Genomic DNA, 15,491 nt, shown 5'->3' with positions numbered 1-15,491 from the left:
GCTGCACTGTCAGAGGGTCAGTACTGAGAGAGTGTCACACTGTCAGAGGGTCAGAACTGAGGGAGTGCCTCACTGTCAGAGGGTCAGTACTGAGGGAGTGTCACACTGTCAGAGGGTCAGAACTGAGGGAGTGCCTCACTGTCAGAGGGTCAGGACTGAGGGAGTGTCCCACTGTCAGAAGGTCAGTACTGAGGGAGTGTCACACTGCCTGATGGTCAGTACTGAGGGAGTGCCTCATTGTCAGAGGGTCAGTACTGAGGGAGTGCCTCACTGTCAGATGGTCAGTACTGAGGGAGTGCTGCACTGTCAGAGGGTCAGTACTGAGGGAGTACTGCACTGTCAGATGGTCAGTACTGCGGGACTGTCACACTGTCAGAGGGTCAGTACTGAGGGAGTGCTGCACTGTCAGAGGGTCGGCACAGAGGGAGTGCTGCACTGTCAGAGGTTCAGCACTGAGAGAGTGTCACACTGTCAGAGGGTCAGCACTGAGGGAGTGTCACACGGTCAGATGTTCAGCTCTGAGGGAGTGTCACACTATCAGAGGGTCAGCACTGAGACAGTGCTGTGCTGCCAAAAGGTCTGTACTGAGGGAGTGCTGCACTGTCAGTGTGTCAGTAATGAGGGAGTGCTGAACTGTCAGAGGATCATATTGAGGGAGTGCCACACTGTCAGACGGTACTGAGTGAGCGCAGCACTGTCAGAGGCTCAGTACTGAGGGATTCCTGCATAGCCAGAGAGTCAGTATAGAGGGAGTGCAGCATTGTCAGAGGGTCGGGACGTAGGAAGCGCTGAAATTCAGAGGGTAATTAGTGAGAAGGAGCTGAACTGTGAGAGGGTCAGTACTGAGAGAGTGTGCACTGTCAGAGAGTCAGCACTGAGGGAGTGCTGCACTGTCAGAAGGTCAGTACTGAGGGATTACCACACTGTCAGAGGGTCAGTACTGAGGGAGTGCCACACTGTCAGATGGCCAGTACTGAGGGAGTGCTGCACTGTCAGAGGATCATATTGAGGGAATGCCACACTGTCAGACGGTCTGTACTGAGGGAGTGCTGCACTTTTAGAAGTGTCAGTACGAAGTGAGTGCCGCACTGTCAGAGTGTCAGTACTGAGGGAGTGTCAAACTGTCAGAAGGTCAGTACTGAGTGAGTGCTGCACTGTCAGTGTGTCAGTACTGAGGGTGTGCTGCACTGTCAGAGGATCATATTAAGGGAGTGCCACACTGTCAGACGGTCTGTACTGAGGGAGTGCTGCACAGTCAGAGTGTCAGTAATGACGGAGTGCCACACTACCAGATGGTCAGTACTGAGGGAGTGCTGCACTGTCAGAGGGATCAGTGCAGATGGTGTGCTGTAATGTCAGACGGTCAGTATAGAGGGAGTGCTACACTGTCAGTGTGTCAGTACTGAGGTAGTGTCAATCTGTCAGAGGGTCAGTACAGAGGGAGTGCTGCACTGTCAGTGTGTCAGTACTGAAAGAGTGCTGCACTGTCAGAGGATCATATTAAGGGAGTGCCACACTGTCAGACGGTCTGTACTGAGGGAGTGCTGCACAGTCAGAGAGTCAGTAATGACGGAGTGCCACACTATCAGATGGTCAGTACTGAGGGAGTGCTGCACTGTCAGAGGGATCAGTGCTGATGGTGTGCTGTAATGTCAGACGGTCAGTATAGAGGGAGTGCTACACTGTCAGAGTGTCAGTACTGAGGGAGTGCTGCACTGTCAGAGGATCATATTGAGGGAGTGCCACACTGTCAGACGGTACTGAGTGAGCGCAGCACTGTCAGAGGGTCAGTACTGAGGTATTCCTGCATAGCCAGATAGTCAGTATAGAGGGAGTGCAGCATTGTCAGAGGGTCGGGACGTAGGAAGCGCTGAAATTCAGAGGGTAATTAGTGAGAAGGAGCTGAACTGTGAGAGGGTCAGTACTGAGGGAGTACTGCACTGTCAGATGGTCAGTACTGCGGGACTGTCACACTGTCAGAGGGTCAGTACTGAGGGAGTGCTGCACTGTCAGAGGTTCAGCACTGAGAGAGTGTCACACTGTCAGATGTTCAGCTCAGAGGGAGTGTCACACTATCAGAGGGTCAGCACTGAGACAGTGCTGTAATTCCAAATGGTCTGTACTGAGGGAGTGCTGCACTGTCAGTGTGTCAGTACTGAGGGAGTGCTGAACTGTCAGAGGATCATATTGAGGGAGTGCCACACTGTCAGACGGTACTGAGTGAGCGCCTCACTGTCAGGGGGTCAGTACTGAGGGATTCCTGCATAGCCAGAGAGTCAGTATAGAGGGAGTGCAGCATTGTCAGAGGGTCGGGAAGTAGGAAGCTCTGAAATTCAGAGGGTAATTAGTGAGAATGAGCTGAACTGTGAGAGGGTCAGTACTGAGAGAGTGTGCACTGTCAGAGAGTCAGCACTGAGGGAGTGCTGCGCTGTCATAGGGTCCGTACTGAGGGAGTGCTGCACTGTCAGAGGGTCAGTACTGAGGTATTCCTGCATAGCCAGCGAGTCAGTATAGAGGGAGTGCAGCATTGTCAGAGGGTCGGGACGTAGGAAAGACTGAAATGTCAGAGGATTATTACTGAGAGAGAGTTGAACTGTGAGAGGGTCAGTACTGAGAGAGCGTGCCCTGTCAGAGGGTCAGAACTGAGGGAGTGCCTCACTGTCAGAGGGTCAGTACTGAGGGAGTGTCACACTGTCAGAGGGGCAGTACTGAGGGAGTGTCACACTGTCAGATGGTCAGTACTGAGTGAGTGCCTCATTGTCAGATGGTCAGTACTGAGGGAGTTCTGCACTGTCAGAGGGTCAGTACTGAGGGAGTGCCTCACTGTCAGATGGTCAGTACTGAGGGAGTTCTGCACTGTCAGAGTGTCAGTACTGTCGGAGTCCTGCACTATCAGAGGGTCAGTACTGAGGGATACCACACTGTTAGTGGGTCAGTACTGAGGGAGTCCCACACTGTCAGACGGTCACTACTGAGGGAGTGCTGCACTGTCACAGGATCAGTACTGAGGGATTGTCACACTGTCAGAGGGTCAGTACTGAGGGATTACCACACTGTCAGAGGGTCAGTACTGAGGGAGTGCCACACTGTCAGACGGTCTGTACTGAGGGAGTGCTGCACTGTTAGAGGTGTCAGTACGAAGTGACTGCCGCACTGTCAGAGTGTCAGTACTGAGGGAGTGTCAAACTGTCAGAAGGTCAGTAATGAGTGAGTGCTGCACTGTCAGTGTGTCAGTACTGAGGGTGTGCTGCACTGTCAGAGGATCATATTAAGGGAGTGCCACACTGTCAGACGGTCTGTACTGAGGGAGTGCTGCACAGTCAGAGTGTCAGTAATGACGGAGTGCCACACTATCAGATGGTCAGTACTGAGGGAGTGCTGCACTGTCAGAGTGATCAGTGCTGATGGTGTGCTGTAATGTCAGACGGTCAGTATAGAGGGAGTGCTACACTGTCAGTGTGTCAGTACTGAGGTAGTGTCAAACTGTCAGAGGGTCAGTACTGAGGGAGTGCTGCACTGTCAGTGTGTCAGGACTGAGGGAGTGCTGAACTGTCAGAGGATCATATTGAGGGAGTGCCACACTGTCAGACGGTACTGAGTGAGCGCAGCACTGTCAGAGGGTCAGTACTGAGGGATTCCTGCATAGCCAGAGAGTCAGTATAGAGGGAGTGCAGCATTGTCAGAGGGTCGGGACGTAGGAAGCGCTGAAATTCAGAGGGTAATTAGTGAGAAGGAGCTGAACTGTGAGAGGGTCAGTACTGAGAGAGTGTGCACTGTCAGAGAGTCAGCACTGAGGGAGTGCTGCGCTGTCATAGGGTTCGTACCGAGGGAGTGCTGCACTGTCAGAGGGTCAGTACTGAGGTATTCCTGCATAGCCAGCGAGTCAGTATAGAGGGAGTGCAGCATTGTCAGAGGGTCGGGACGTAGGAAACACTGAAATGTCAGAGGATTATTACTGAGAGAGAGTGTGCACTGTCAGAGGGTCAGAACTGAGGGAGTGCCTCACTGCCAGAGGGTCAGTACTGAGGGAGTGTCACACTGTCAGAGGGTCAGAACTGAGGGAGTGCCTCACTGTCAGAGGGTCAGTACTGAGGGAGTGTCGCACTGTCAGAGGGGCAGTACTGAGGGAATGTCACACTGTCAGATGGTCAGTACTGAGTGTGTGCCTCACTGTCAGATGGTCAGTACTGCGGGATTCCTGCATAGCCAGAGAGTCAGTATAGAGGGAGTGCAGCATTGTCAGAGGGTCGGGACGTAGGAAGCGCTGAAATTCAGAGGGTAATTAGTGAGAAGGAGCTGAACTGTGAGAGGGTCAGTACTGAGAGAGTTTGCACTGTCAGAGAGTCAGCACTGAGGGAGTGCTGCACTGTCAGAAGGTCAGTACTGAGGGATTACCACACTGTCAGAGGGTCAGTACTGAGGGAGTGCCACACTGTCAGATGGCCAGTACTGAGGGAGTGCTGCACTGTCAGAGGATCATATTGAGGGAATGCCACACTGTCAGACGGTCTGTACTGAGGGAGTGCTGCACTTTTAGAAGTGTCAGTACGAAGTGAGTGCCGCACTGTCAAAGTGTCAGTACTGAGGGAGTGTCAAACTGTCAGAAGGTCAGTACTGAGTGAGTGCTGCACTGTCAGTATGTCAGTACTGAGGGTGTGCTGCACTGTCAGAGGATCATATTAAGGGAGTGCCACACTGTCAGACGGTCTGTACTGAGGGAGTGCTGCACAGTCAGAGTGTCAGTAATGACGGAGTGCCACACTACCAGATGGTCAGTACTGAGGGAGTGCTGCACTGTCAGAAGGATCAGTGCAGATGGTGTGCTGTAATGTCAGACGGTCAGTATAGAGGGAGTGCTACACTGTCAGTGTGTCAGTACTGAGGTAGTGTCAATCTGTCAGAGGGTCAGTACAGAGGGAGTGCTGCACTGTCAGTGTGTCAGTACTGAAAGAGTGCTGCACTGTCAGAGGATCATATTAAGGGAGTGCCACACTGTCAGACGGTCTGTACTGAGGGAGTGCTGCACAGTCAGAGTGTCAGTAATGACGGAGTGCCACACTATCAGATGGTCAGTACTGAGGGAGTGCTGCACTGTCAGAGGGATCAGTGCTGATGGTGTGCTGTAATGTCAGACGGTCAGTATAGAGGGAGTGCTACACTGTCAGAGTGTCAGTACTGAGGGAGTGCTGCACTGTCAGAGGATCATATTGAGGGAGTGCCACACTGTCAGACGGTACTGAGTGAGCGCAGCACTGTCAGAGGGTCAGTACTGAGGTATTCCTGCATAGCCAGATAGTCAGTATAGAGGGAGTGCAGCATTGTCAGAGGGTCGGGACGTAGGAAGCGCTGAAATTCAGAGGGTAATTAGTGAGAAGGAGCTGAACTGTGAGAGGGTCAGTACTGAGAGAGTGTGCACTGTCAGAGAGTCAGCACTGAAGGTGTGCTGCGCTCTCATAGGGTCCGTACTGAGGGAGTGCTGCACTGTCAGAGGGTCAGTACTGAGGTATTCCTGCATAGCCAGCGAGCCAGTATAGAGGGAGTGCAGCATTGTCAGAGGGTCGGGACGTAGGAAAGACTGGAATGTCAGAGGATTATTACTGAGAGAGAGTTGAACTGTGAGAGGGTCAGTACTGAGAGAGCGTGCACTGTCAGAGGGTCAGAACTGAGGGAGTGCCTCACTGTCAGAGGGTCAGTACTGAGAGAGTGTCACACTGTCAGTGGGTCAGAACTGAGGGAGTGCCTCACTGTCAGAGGGTCAGGACTGAGGGAGTGTCACACTGTCAGAGGGTCAGAACTGAGGGAGTGCCTCACTGTCTGAGGGTCAGTACTGAGGGAGTGTCACACTGTCAGAGGGGCAGTACTGAGGGAGTGTCATACTGTCAGATGGTCAGTACTGAGTGAGTGCCTCATTTTCAGATGGTCAGTACTGAGATAGTGTTGCTCTGTCAGATGGTCAGTACTGAGGGAGTGCCTCACTGTCAGATGGTCAGTACTGAGGGAGTGCTGCACTGTCAGAGGGTCAGTACTGAGGGAGTACTGCACTGTCAGATGGTCAGTACTGCGGGAGTGTCACACTGTCAGAGGGTCAGTACTGAGGAAGTGCTGCACTGTCAGAGGGTCAGTACTGAGAGAGTGTCACACTGTCAGAGGGTCAGAACTGAGGGAGTGCCTCACTGTCAGAGGGTCAGTACTGAGGGAGTGTCACACTGTCAGAGGGTCAGACCTGAGGGAGTGCCTCACTGTCAGAGGGTCAGGACTGAGGGAGTGTCACACTGTCAGAAGGTCAGTACTGAGGGAGTGTCACACTGTCTGATGGTCAGTACTGAGGGAGTGCCTCATTGTCAGAGGGTCAGTACTGAGGGAGTGCCTCACTGTCAGATGGTCAGTACTGAGGGAGTGCTGCACTGTCAGAGGGTCGGCACAGAGGGAGTGCTGCACTGTCAGAGGGTCAGTACTGAGAGAGTGTCACACTGTCAGAGGGTCAGAACTGAGGGTGTGCCTCACTGTCAGAGGGTCAGTACTGAGGGAGTGTCACACTGTCAGAGGGTCAGAACTGAGGGAGTGCCTCACTGTCAGAGGGTCAGGAATGAGGGAGTGTCACACTGTCAGAGGGTCAGTACTGAGGGAGTGTCACACTGTCTGATGGTCAGTACTGAGGGAGTGCCTCATTGTCAGAGGGTCAGTACTGAGGGAGTGCCTCACTGTCAGATGATCAGTACTGAGGGAGTGCTGCACTGTCAGAGGGTCAGTACTGAGGGAGTACTGCACTGTCAGATGGTCAGTACTGCGGGACTGTCACACTGTCAGAGGGTCAGTACTGAGGGAGTGCTGCACTGTCAGAGGGTCGGCACAGAGGGAGTGCTGCACTGTCAGACGTTCAGCACTGAGAGAGTGTCACACTGTCAGAGGGTCAGCACTGAGGGAGTGTCACACTATCGGAGGGTCAGCACTAAGACAGTGCTGCTCTGCCAAAAGGTCTGTACTGAGGGAGTGCTGCACTGTCAGTGTGTCAGTACTGAGGGAGTGCTGCACTGTCAGGGGATCATATTGAGGGAGTGCCACACTGTCAGACGGTACTGAGTGAGCGCAGCACTGTCAGAGGCTCAGTACTGAGGGATTCCTGCATAGCCAGAGAGTTAGTATAGAGGGAGTGCAGCATTGTCAGAGGGTCGGGACGTAGGAAGCGCTGAAATTCAGAGGGTAATTAGTGAGAAGGAGCTGAACTGTGAGAGGGTCAGTACTGAGAGAGGGTGCACTGTCAGAGAGTCAGCACTGAGGGAGTGCTGCACTGTCAGAGGGTCAGTACTGAGGTATTCCTGCAAAGCCAGCGAGTCAGTATAGAGGGAGTGCAGCATTGTCAGAGGGTCGGGAAGTAGGAAACACTGAAATGTCAGAGGATTATTACTGAGAGAGAGTTGAACTGTGAGAGGGTCAGTACTGAGAGAGCGTGCACTGTCAGCGGGTCAGAACTGAGGGAGTGCCTCACTGTCAGAGGGTCAGTACTGAGGGAGTGTCACAATGTCAGAGGGGCAGTACTGAGGGAGTGTCACACTGTCAGATGGTCAGAACTGAGTGAGTGCTTCATTGTCAGATGGTCAGTACTGAGGGAGTTCTGCACTGTCAGAGGGTCAGTACTGAGGGAGTACTGCACTGTCAGATGGTCAGTACTGCGGGAGTGTCACACATTCAGAGGGTCAGTACTGAGGGAGTGCTGCACTGTCAGAGGGTCGGCACAGAGGGAGTGCTGCACTGTCAGAGGGTCAGTACTGAGAGAGTGTCACACTGTCAGAGGGTCAGAACTGAGGGAGTGCCTCACTGTCAGAGGGTCAGTACTGAGGGAGTGTCACACTGTCAGAGGGTCAGAACTGAGGGAGTGCCTCACTGTCAGAGGGTCAGGACTGAGGGAGTGTCACACTGTCAGAGGGTCAGTACTGAGGGAGTGTCACACTGTCAGATGGTCAGTACTGAGGGAGTGCCTCATTGTCAGAGGGTCAGTACTGAGGGAGTTCCTCACTGTCAGATGGTCAGTACTGAGGGACTGCTGCACTGTCAGAGGGTCAGTACTGAGAGAGTACTGCACTGTCAGATGGTCAGTACTGCGGGAGTGTCACACTGTCAGAGGGTCAGTACTGAGGGAGTGCTGCACTGTCAGAGGGTCGGCACAGAGGGAGTGCTGCACTGTCAGAGGGTCAGTACTGAGAGAGTGTCACACTGTCAGAGGGTCAGAACTGAGGGAGTGCCTCACTGTCAGAGGGTCAGTACTGAGGGAGTGTCACACTGACAGAGGGTCAGAACTGAGGGAGTGCCTCACTGTCAGAGGGTCAGGACTGAGGGAGTGTCACACTGTCAGAGGGTCAGTACTGAGGGAGTGTCACACTGTCAGATGGTCAGTACTGAGGGAGTGCCTCATTGTCAGAGGGTCAGTACTGAGGGAGTGCCTCACTGTCAGATGGTCAGTACTGAGGGAGTGCTGCACTGTCAGAGGGTCAGTACTGAGGGAGTACTGCACTGTCAGATGGTCAGTACTGCGGGAGTGTCACACTGTCAGAGGGTCAGTACTGAGGGAGTGCTGCACTGTCAGAGGTTCAGCACTGAGAGAGTGTCACACTGTCAGAGGGTCAGGACTGAGGGAGTGTCACACTGTCAGAGGGTCAGTACTGAGGGAGTGTCACACTGTCAGATGGTCAGTACTGAGGGAGTGCCTCATTGTCAGAGGGTCAGTACTGAAGGAGTGCCTCACTGTCAGATGGTCAGTACTGAGGGAGTGCTGCACTGTCAGAGGGTCAGTACTGAGGGAGTACTGCACTGTCAGATGGTCAGTACTGCGGGAGTGTCACACTGTCAGAGGGTCAGTACTGAGGTAGTGCTGCACTGTCAGAGGTTCAGCACTGAGGGAGTGTCACACTGTCAGATGTTCAGCTCTGAGGGAGTGTCACACTATCAGAGGGTCAGCACTGAGTCAGTGCTGCACTGCCAAAAGGTCTGTACTGAGGGAGTGCTGCACTGTCAGAGGGTCAGTACTGAGGGAGTGCTGCACTACCAGAACGTCAGTACTGAGGGAGTACTGCAATGTCAGAGGGTCAATACTGAGGGAGTGCTGCACTGTCACAGGATCACTACTGAGGGAATGATACACTGCCAAATGGTCAGTACTGTGGGAGTGCTGCACTGTCAGAGTGTCATTACTGAGGGAGTGCTGCACTGTCTGAGTGTCAGTACTGAGGGAGTGCTGCACTGTCAGAGTGTCAGTACTGAGGGATTGCTGCATTGCCTGAGAGTCAGTATAGAGTGCGATCAGCATTGTCAGAGAGTTGGGACGCAGGAAGTGCTGAAATGTCAGAGGGTAATTACTGAGAGAGAGCTGAAGTGTGAGAGTGTCAGTACTGAGAGAGTGTGCACTGCCAAATGGTCAGTACTGGGGGATTCCTGCATAGCCAGAGAGTCAGTAGAGAGGGAGTGCAGCATTGTCAGAGGGTCGGGATGTAGGAAGCGCTGAAATTCAGAGGGTAATTAGTGAGAGACAGCTGAACTGTGAGACGGTCAGTACTGAGAGAGTGTGCACTGTCAGAGGGACAGTACTGAGGAACTGCTGCACTGTCAGAGAGTCAGCACTGAGGGAGTGCCTCACTGTCAGAGGGTCAGTACTGAGGGAGTGTCACACTGTCAGAGGGTCAGACCTGAGGGAGTGCCTCACTGTCAGAGGGTCAGGACTGAGGGAGTGTCACACTGTCAGAAGGTCAGTACTGAGGGAGTGTCACACTGTCTGATGGTCAGTACTGAGGGAGTGCCTCATTGTCAGAGGGTCAGTACTGAGGGAGTGCCTCACTGTCAGATGGTCAGTACTGAGGGAGTGCTGCACTGTCAGAGGGTCGGCACAGAGGGAGTGCTGCACTGTCAGAGGGTCAGTACTGAGAGAGTGTCACACTGTCAGAGGGTCAGAACTGAGGGTGTGCCTCACTGTCAGAGGGTCAGTACTGAGGGAGTGCTGCACTGTCAGAGGGTCAGTACTGAGAGAGTGTCACACTGTCAGAGGGTCAGAACTGAGGGAGTGCCTCACTGTCAGAGGGTCAGTACTGAGGGAGTGTCACACTGTCAGAGGGTCAGACCTGAGGGAGTGCCTCACTGTCAGAGGGTCAGGACTGAGGGAGTGTCACACTGTCAGAAGGTCAGTACTGAGGGAGTGTCACACTGTCTGATGGTCAGTACTGAGGGAGTGCCTCATTGTCAGAGGGTCAGTACTGAGGGAGTGCCTCACTGTCAGATGGTCAGTACTGAGGGAGTGCTGCACTGTCAGAGGGTCGGCACAGAGGGAGTGCTGCACTGTCAGAGGGTCAGTACTGAGAGAGTGTCACACTGTCAGAGGGTCAGAACTGAGGGTGTGCCTCACTGTCAGAGGGTCAGTACTGAGGGAGTGTCACACTGTCAGAGGGTCAGAACTGAGGGAGTGCCTCACTGTCAGAGGGTCAGGAATGAGGGAGTGTCACACTGTCAGAGGGTCAGTACTGAGGGAGTGTCACACTGTCTGATGGTCAGTACTGAGGGAGTGCCTCATTGTCAGAGGGTCAGTACTGAGGGAGTGCCTCACTGTCAGATGATCAGTACTGAGGGAGTGCTGCACTGTCAGAGGGTCAGTACTGAGGGAGTACTGCACTGTCAGATGGTCAGTACTGCGGGAGTGTCACACTGTCAGAGGGTCAGTACTGAGGGAGTGCTGCACTGTCAGAGGGTCGGCACAGAGGGAGTGCTGCACTGTCAGACGTTCAGCACTGAGAGAGTGTCACACTGTCAGAGGGTCAGCACTGAGGGAGTGTCACACTATCGGAGGGTCAGCACTAAGACAGTGCTGCTCTGCCAAAAGGTCTGTACTGAGGGAGTGCTGCACTGTCAGTGTGTCAGTACTGAGGGAGTGCTGCACTGTCAGGGGATCATATTGAGGGAGTGCCACACTGTCAGACGGTACTGAGTGAGCGCAGCACTGTCAGAGGCTCAGTACTGAGGGATTCCTGCATAGCCAGAGAGTTAGTATAGAGGGAGTGCAGCATTGTCAGAGGGTCGGGACGTAGGAAGCGCTGAAATTCAGAGGGTAATTAGTGAGAAGGAGCTGAACTGTGAGAGGGTCAGTACTGAGAGAGGGTGCACTGTCAGAGAGTCAGCACTGAGGGAGTGCTGCACTGTCAGAGGGTCAGTACTGAGGTATTCCTGCAAAGCCAGCGAGTCAGTATAGAGGGAGTGCAGCATTGTCAGAGGGTCGGGAAGTAGGAAACACTGAAATGTCAGAGGATTATTACTGAGAGAGAGTTGAACTGTGAGAGGGTCAGTACTGAGAGAGCGTGCACTGTCAGCGGGTCAGAACTGAGGGAGTGCCTCACTGTCAGAGGGTCAGTACTGAGGGAGTGTCACAATGTCAGAGGGGCAGTACTGAGGGAGTGTCACACTGTCAGATGGTCAGAACTGAGTGAGTGCTTCATTGTCAGATGGTCAGTACTGAGGGAGTTCTGCACTGTCAGAGGGTCAGTACTGAGGGAGTACTGCACTGTCAGATGGTCAGTACTGCGGGAGTGTCACACATTCAGAGGGTCAGTACTGAGGGAGTGCTGCACTGTCAGAGGGTCGGCACAGAGGGAGTGCTGCACTGTCAGAGGGTCAGTACTGAGAGAGTGTCACACTGTCAGAGGGTCAGAACTGAGGGAGTGCCTCACTGTCAGAGGGTCAGTACTGAGGGAGTGTCACACTGTCAGAGGGTCAGAACTGAGGGAGTGCCTCACTGTCAGAGGGTCAGGACTGAGGGAGTGTCACACTGTCAGAGGGTCAGTACTGAGGGAGTGTCACACTGTCAGATGGTCAGTACTGAGGGAGTGCCTCATTGTCAGAGGGTCAGTACTGAGGGAGTTCCTCACTGTCAGATGGTCAGTACTGAGGGACTGCTGCACTGTCAGAGGGTCAGTACTGAGAGAGTACTGCACTGTCAGATGGTCAGTACTGCGGGAGTGTCACACTGTCAGAGGGTCAGTACTGAGGGAGTGCTGCACTGTCAGAGGGTCGGCACAGAGGGAGTGCTGCACTGTCAGAGGGTCAGTACTGAGAGAGTGTCACACTGTCAGAGGGTCAGAACTGAGGGAGTGCCTCACTGTCAGAGGGTCAGTACTGAGGGAGTGTCACACTGACAGAGGGTCAGAACTGAGGGAGTGCCTCACTGTCAGAGGGTCAGGACTGAGGGAGTGTCACACTGTCAGAGGGTCAGTACTGAGGGAGTGTCACACTGTCAGATGGTCAGTACTGAGGGAGTGCCTCATTGTCAGAGGGTCAGTACTGAGGGAGTGCCTCACTGTCAGATGGTCAGTACTGAGGGAGTGCTGCACTGTCAGAGGGTCAGTACTGAGGGAGTACTGCACTGTCAGATGGTCAGTACTGCGGGAGTGTCACACTGTCAGAGGGTCAGTACTGAGGGAGTGCTGCACTGTCAGAGGTTCAGCACTGAGAGAGTGTCACACTGTCAGAGGGTCAGGACTGAGGGAGTGTCACACTGTCAGAGGGTCAGTACTGAGGGAGTGTCACACTGTCAGATGGTCAGTACTGAGGGAGTGCCTCATTGTCAGAGGGTCAGTACTGAAGGAGTGCCTCACTGTCAGATGGTCAGTACTGAGGGAGTGCTGCACTGTCAGAGGGTCAGTACTGAGGGAGTACTGCACTGTCAGATGGTCAGTACTGCGGGAGTGTCACACTGTCAGAGGGTCAGTACTGAGGTAGTGCTGCACTGTCAGAGGTTCAGCACTGAGGGAGTGTCACACTGTCAGATGTTCAGCTCTGAGGGAGTGTCACACTATCAGAGGGTCAGCACTGAGTCAGTGCTGCACTGCCAAAAGGTCTGTACTGAGGGAGTGCTGCACTGTCAGAGGGTCAGTACTGAGGGAGTGCTGCACTACCAGAACGTCAGTACTGAGGGAGTACTGCAATGTCAGAGGGTCAATACTGAGGGAGTGCTGCACTGTCACAGGATCACTACTGAGGGAATGATACACTGCCAAATGGTCAGTACTGTGGGAGTGCTGCACTGTCAGAGTGTCATTACTGAGGGAGTGCTGCACTGTCTGAGTGTCAGTACTGAGGGAGTGCTGCACTGTCAGAGTGTCAGTACTGAGGGATTGCTGCATTGCCTGAGAGTCAGTATAGAGTGCGATCAGCATTGTCAGAGAGTTGGGACGCAGGAAGTGCTGAAATGTCAGAGGGTAATTACTGAGAGAGAGCTGAAGTGTGAGACTGTCAGTACTGAGAGAGTGTGCACTGCCAAATGGTCAGTACTGGGGGATTCCTGCATAGCCAGAGAGTCAGTAGAGAGGGAGTGCAGCATTGTCAGAGGGTCGGGATGTAGGAAGCGCTGAAATTCAGAGGGTAATTAGTGAGAGACAGCTGAACTGTGAGACGGTCAGTACTGAGAGAGTGTGCACTGTCAGAGGGACAGTACTGAGGAACTGCTGCACTGTCAGAGAGTCAGCACTGAGGGAGTGCTGCACTGGCTGAGGATCAGTATTGAGGGAATGCTGAACTGTCAGAGGGACAATACTGAGGGGGTGCCACACTGTAATGAGTGACAGTATTGAGGGAGTGCTGCACTGTCAGTACTGAGGGAGTGCTGCACTGTCAGAGGGGTCGGTATTGAGGGAGTGCTGCAATGTCAGAGGGTCAGTATTTAGGGAGTGCCACACTCTCAGAGGGTCAGCACTGAGGGAGTGTCACACTGTCAGCGGGTCAGTGCTGAGGGAGTGCTACACCGCCAAAGGATCAATACACAGGGAGTGCGACACTGTCAGAGGGTCAGTGCTGAGGAATTGCTGCACTGTCAGAGGGTCAGTACTGTGGGAGTGCAGCACTGTCAGAGGGTCATCACTGAGGATGTGCTGCAATGTTAGAGGGTCAGTACTGAGGGAGTGCTACACTGTCAGAGGGGTCAGTGGTGAGCGAGTGCCGCACTGTCAGAGGGTCAGTACTGAGAGAGTGCTGCAATATAAAAGGGTAAGTACTGAAGGAATGCTGCAGTGCTAAACGGTCTGTACTGAGGTAGTGCTGCAATGTCACAGGGTCAGCACTGTGGGAGTGCCATACTGTCAGAGGGTCAGTACTGAGATAGTGTTGCTCTGTCAGAGGGGTCATTACTGAGCGAGTGCCACACTGTCAGAGCATCAGTACTAAGTGATTGTCACACTGTCAGAGGGTCAGTACTGAGGGAGCGCTACACTTCCAAACAGTCAGTGCTGAGTGAGTGCTACAGTGGAAAAGGGTCAGTACAGAGAGAGTGCTGCACTGTCAGCGGTTCAGTACTGAGGGAGAGTCACACTGTCAGGGGGTCAACACTGAGGGAGTGTCACACTGTCGGAGGTTCAGTGCTGAGGGAGTGCTGCATTGCCAAAGGGTCAGTACTGAGGGAGTGCCACGCTGTCAGAGGGGTCAGCGCTGAGGGAGTGCTGCAATGTCAGAGTATCAGCACTGGGGGAGTGTCACACTGTCAGAGGGTCAGCACTGAGGGAGTGCTGCACTGTCAGATGGTCAGTACAGACGGAGTGCTGCAATGTCAGAGAGTCAATACTTCGGGAGTGTCACATTATCAGAGGGTCAGCACTGAGGGAGTGTCACACTGTCAGCGGGTCAGTGCTGAGGGAGTGCTACACTGCCAAAGGGTCAGTACAGAGGGAGTGCAACACTGTCAGAGGGTCAGTGCTGAGGGAGTGCCACACTGGCAGAGGGTCAGTACTGAGGGAGTGCAACAATGTCAGAGGGTCAGTGCTGAGGGAATGCTGCACTGTCAGAGGGTCAGTACTGAAATAGTGCTGCCCTGTCAGAGGGTCAGTGCTGCGGGATTGTCACACTGCCAGTATTGAAGGAGTGCCACATTGTGAGAGAGTCAGTACTGAGGGAGTTCTGCACTGTCAGAGTGTCAGTACTGACGGAGTCCTGCACTATCAGAGGGTCAGTACTGAGGGAATGCCACACTGTCAGAGGGTCAGGACTGAGGGAGTGCCACACTCTCAGAGTGACAGTGCTGAGGGAGTGCTGCACTGTGAGAGTGTCAGTACTGAAATAGTGCTGCCCTGTCAGAGGTTCAGTGCTGCGGGTTTGTCACACTGCCAGAGTGTCATTACTGAGGGAGTGCTGCACTGTCAGAGGGTCAGCACTGAGGGAGTGCTGCAATGTCAGAGGGTCAGCACTGAGGGAGTGCTGCATTGTCAGAGGGTCAGTACTGAGGGAGTGCTACACTGCCAGAGGGTCAGTACTGAGGGAGTGCTGCACTGTCAGAGGGTCAGTACTGAGGGCGTGCTGCACTGTCCGAGGGTCAGAACAGACGGAGTGCTGCAATGTCCGAGGGTCAGTACTTAGGAAGTTTCACACTATCAGAGGGTCAGCACTGAGGGAGTGTCACACTGTCAGTGGGTCAGTGCTGAGGGAGTGCTACACTGCCAAAGGGTCAGTACAGAGGGAGTGCAACTCTGTCAGAGGGT

This window comes from Chiloscyllium punctatum, chromosome 34, assembly GCF_047496795.1.
Source record: "Chiloscyllium punctatum isolate Juve2018m chromosome 34, sChiPun1.3, whole genome shotgun sequence".
NCBI classification, from domain to species: Eukaryota; Metazoa; Chordata; class Chondrichthyes; order Orectolobiformes; family Hemiscylliidae; genus Chiloscyllium; species Chiloscyllium punctatum.
This window is presented reverse-complemented; position numbering follows the sequence as displayed.